Raw genomic sequence first — 5,392 nt, 5'->3', positions numbered from 1 at the left:
TGATTACTTCACCCCACACATGTAACCTGTCCTAAATCTTGTTTAGAATTTCCCTCTGATCACTTTCTCTTATGGTCAGCTCCCTTCCTTGATTAACTACTGTCTATCAATCAACTTCTCTTTTCTTATGACTAACTCATCCCTCTGGTGGGCAGGGGCATTTACTAATAAGGGGTTTGTTTTGCTTCTGTTTTGTATATTTAGTTTCTCTCCTGGTGGTGACTCAACTTTGAAAAGAATACTCTATAATAATTCCTTGATGGGTTTCAGCTCTGGTATTGCTCAAGATCCATCCCCAGCAATCAGGACTTTTTAATAACAAAAGATGGACCATGGATTAAGCAAGATGCAGGTGGCCAGAGCCTTCTTCTAAGTAAAGGACATACAAGTCTTCTGTGCCTGGGCTTTAAATTTAATTTATCAAGTGATTAACAAAGAATGCCTTGAAAATGCTGGAGTAGAGGTATAAAACAGGGAGTAGGATAGCGTACTTCAAGAGGAAAAAAATCAACAGCTGCAACTAAGCGCCCAGCTCTTCTCAGGCTATGAATCCACTCCTTGGAGAAAGCTGTAAGGACAAACCATCTCTCTGCCTGTGGGGTGAGATACAGTTGTTTCCACACCTAAATGATATTGGACTTTGGGTTGGGGCTAATTATATTGCTTCTCGGCCTTTTGGCTCAGATCAAGTGTAATTAATAAATAAATAAAGCCTTTCTGTTTTTATTGACTGTGTTGTCCTGTCAATCCTAAAAAGTACTAGCTAAGATCCAATCCTTCTGGTAATTCTACTGATCCAATACTCCCTGATTTCCCAGTGGCTTTTAAAGACTATGAGGCACAGATTCCTGGTGCCCAATTCTTCTTTCACTTGCACAAGTTTTGTGGGAACTAGGAATCTGTGCCTCATAGTCTTTAAAAGCCACTGGAAAATCAGCTGGCACAGGTGTGTGAGAGTGGCAGGAGAATCACATTTCTGAGTTCCAGTCCCAGTTTGTGCTGTCACCTTGGACAGTTATTTTATTCTCACCTGAGGTTCAGTCTATGCGGGGCATTTTGGCCATGTAGTAGTAAGCTGTAATATACACTCATCCGACTTACTCCAGCTGACACTGGGGAAAGCAGCTTGCAGTCAGTGTTTGTTTATCCACTTTACACTAAGCACTTGTCTACCCGAGAGAACTCTGCCGAGGTCTAGACTCCCTAGGGTAGCTGTGGTGCACTGATGACAATCATATATTTCACCAGTGAGAATGTAGGTCTGCAATGATGCCATCATCCTGGGGCAAAAAAGGCAGGTTAGGCAAATGCTGCATGGCTCCACCAGTGCAGCTGAACTGTGGGCAAATGATAATCATAACAAATCCCTAGCGGCCGAAGGCCTCTATTTCCATTAAGGAAAAGAATACCTAGATGAAAGGTTTCAGTGAGGATTCATTGACCAGTGTTTGTGCAGCCTCCGTGCATATGGGCAGCATAAATGCAGTTTGCAAAAGAGCTTAAAGATATTTTCTTTATACATTTGTTGGAGCAGGGACCAGAGCATCTCATTTTTGCACAGTGCTTAGCAGGGTGGGACTTTACACTTTAACTTTCATACAATACATCAAGGGTATCAAACTCATACGGCCCTGTTAGCTAGATAATTGGCGCAGAGCCAATCCATTTGGCCACCCACAGGCCAATCCACAAACCAATCCATGGGCTAGATGAAATGGCATGGGGCCAATCCTATCAGGCCAGAACTCTGCCCCCACATGCCACATCCATGGCACCTGCTCTGGCAAGTGCAGAGCTATGCCTCATGAAGTGCCTCTGTAGGGCCAGTCCAGGATGTATGCCATGTGTACCCCAGAGCGTAGGTCAACTCTGGACTAGGAGCAGCACTGTGGGCTGGATGATGGACCTCCATAGGCTGGATCCAGCCCATGGGCCATATTTTTTACACCCCCGCAATATATTATTATTAATGTAGGGGCCCAACTCCCAGTGTTGGGACTCAATTCTCTTAGGCTCTTTGGAAAACCTCAGGCCACATAAGCCACTCAATGTTATTAGGATTCATTTGTATTATTAAAAGCATCATGCTAATTGGCTATGGACTAGGATGCTGAGTGGGACAGCTCGTCTGGACACTGGATTTATGGCATTGCATAAAACACTCATTGGGACAGAGCTGCCTGTTACCTCTTTATAGCTTTCTGGGTAAAGGCTGAGAGCAAACTTTGGCCAGGCTCCATGCTGCATGGGGGTAAAGACTCTCCTAAGCACTATCACTGTTCTGTAGACTTTAAGGAGTTAACTCTCGACCTTGCCCTGGCTCCATCTCTGGAAAGTGGAGTTTATAGGCTCCTTTTAACTCCCAATGCTGAGATCTGACACTCCGGCCTTTTGTAATAATCCTCTCACTCCTGCTATTTCTGCTGGAAACTTCTCCTGCCTGCTTGGGCCAAAAAGCCCATGTTCCCATCCTCACCAACCTGAAGGGCTTTATCTGATTTCTACTTTGTATTTTCCACACTTTACCCTTAACAAGAAAGAAAGAGACTGCTGGAGGATTTTGTTTTTAACTTGGTTTCACTCATTTATTTTCCTACAACCCCTCCCCTCAGCAGCCACTTCCTTCTTATAGTGCCTTTTCCTGGAAATAGTCAAGACACCACTAGTGTTCATCACTTCTTTGAACATGTGTCCTGGAAATGCCAGTGGGCCCTGTATTCGAAGGAAGTATTTTGCACCCTGCCAAGGTCCAGAAAAATGCTTAAGTATGCTGGTGATGCAGTCCCATGGAAGTCCACGGTGCCACTCACCTGCTCAAGGTTAAGCACATGCTTTAAGTGCTTTGATGGGTTAGTGCTTTACATGAGTGGGCTTGTGCAGCCTCATGCATCACTCCTAGCTTGAGCTTCCCAGAACAGTTCCAGTATCTTTAGCCTTGTTTTACAGATGTGGAAACTGAGGCAAGTAGCAAACAGCTTACCCAAGGCCACTCAGCAGGCCAGAGCAAGGAATAGAGCCTGTCTCCTAGGAGAAATGGTAGGACATTACCTACCATGCTATTCTGCTGACTGTATTGTAGGACAAGATGCATCTATGAGGACAGAGAGAAAGCTTGGCTTCTCAGTTAAATAATATGCCTGGCTGAAACCAATCATTTGGGAGCACTTGTTAGCTCTCTGTGTAGAGGTATGCACATCTTGCAAAGAATATATAGAATCCCCATGAGCTTTGGAGGCCCTTTCAATTACATCAAAATAAAGTAATCTACTTAATGAATTCATTTGTGAACTTTGGGAAAAAAATGAATTATTTGATGATTAAATAAAATAATGATATTTTGCCCATGATATTTAATGATCATGGGCAGACCAAACTGATTAGGAGCTACACATACACACACTTACCTATATTATTTTGACGGTTTCCTTTTAACTGGAACTTAAAGGACTGCTGTAATAAACAAATCCTGCAGTGTAAATAAATACAAGTCATCCTTATGCCTCTTTCCAGTTTTACAACCCTTCTTATACCACAGTCCTCTGAGCCCTCACTTGGAGAGAGCTGCAAATGACAAGAGCAATCTGCCCTGTTCTTCATGCAAATCTCTAAATTCACCAAAGTACTTTTGTTCAGTTTTAACCAGAGACTGCCCCCTCCTGGACTCAGAAGGCAATTCACATCCCACAATCTTGTCCCTCCGTGTTCCTGGTTGTATCCCCACACACCTGTCGGGGCAGGGCCAGACACAGGCATGGGCGAATGGGGCAGCTACGTGGGGCCCGGACAGAAAGGGGGCCTGAAAATGGTAATTTAAAAATTATTATTATAATTATCTCTGGCAAGGGCAGTGGGGAGATACTAAAAGTTCACCCGGGGGCCACCCGGAGTGTGTTTATGGTGCTGGTCAGGGGTTGAGAGAGACTTCGGAGTCATTGAGAGCTCTGCTTCTTTTTCAACCAACTGGCTAGAGATCACCCTCTGGTGGAATGGGAAGATCCCCTGTTGTTACCTTGTTTCACTTTTGGGAACTGTATTAAGCAGAATAGCCTCTGGAGGACTCATCTGAGACCCACAGCTGCAGTGATCAGCAGAGCTGTTGGCTCTGATGACATGAGTAGGCTAAAGATTGTTAGCTCTGCATCTCCCCCCTCTGGCATTGACCCCACGGGAGGGACTTAACGTTTTAGCCACTGTTTGCCCCTACCCACTCCAGACCTGTAGCGCACCTTCATTGAAATGGTAGAGAAGAAGGACTGAAAGGGACTTTCAGAGATCATCTAGTCCAGAGGTTCCCAAACTCTGACAGATTGCACACCACCAATTTAAAACGATACAACCTTAAGTACCACCAGCAAATGTTTCAGTTCAACCATAAGTACCACCAACAAATTTTTGTCATATAAAGTAATTGGAATAAATCTGTTACTGTGTACCACTGACAGGTTGTCTGTGTACCCCTTGTGGTACATGTACCACAGATTGGGAACCCACTGCTCTAGTCCAGCCCCTTGCCTGAGGTAGAATCATTCCTTGTTACAGACATATACAAATGCTTAATGTATATATACCTATTCTTCATATACAAAAGTGTTCCCAGATTCACACACTCAGAACTAACCTTGCACAACTAACTGCCAGATTGGGGTCATAGCAGGGGGGGGGGGGGGGGGGGGGAAGGGGGGGACCCAGCATGCCAGTTTTCACCACCACACTGTCAAACACTGTAGAGATCCTAGTGCCAAAGCCCCTACCATGCCAATGGGCCTCCCACTAAGGTACCACAGTATACAGATGGCTAGTCTGAGTTATGCTGACAGTGCATTTTTCTTGGCTGGGCCACCAGCTTTCCCCCTATGCCTCAGGTTCCTGCAGCACGAACAGTTTCTGAGTGGACAGCGAAGCATGAATGTAGCATTTGGAAACTGCCTCAAGGTCATGCACTGAAAGGCAAAACAGAAAAGCAAATAAATCAGTGCATTATGTATGTATTTAGTTATAATAATAGACCCCCAAGTCTCCATTTTGGCTTCTGCCCTGAGCTGCAGGGAGTTAAGCCTGATATGAAACAGATTTTTTTTTAACATCAGTATTGGTACCGCCAGGAGAGCAAGCCCATTTCTCTGCCTAATGGTGCTTCAAACACTCTTGTGAAGTTGAATTAACACCACTAAAGGGAAAGATTAGAAGTATCTTTAAAGTGGCTCTTGGGGAAGTTTTCAACCCAATCTATCTGCACCCAGGACACAGTATAAAGATCCAGATAATGTGAGAGCAATAAAGCTGTAAAGGCAAGCAGGCTTGGTTTTAAATTAACAGGAGCGTTATTTACATCTGGGTGATCGGATACAGTAGCACCATTGCATAATTCTAATTTTAAAGGTGCTTTCTTTCC

The sequence above is a fragment of the Alligator sinensis genome, unplaced genomic scaffold, assembly GCF_000455745.1.
Source record: "Alligator sinensis unplaced genomic scaffold, ASM45574v1 scaffold520_1, whole genome shotgun sequence".
NCBI classification, from domain to species: Eukaryota; Metazoa; Chordata; order Crocodylia; family Alligatoridae; genus Alligator; species Alligator sinensis.
This window is presented reverse-complemented; position numbering follows the sequence as displayed.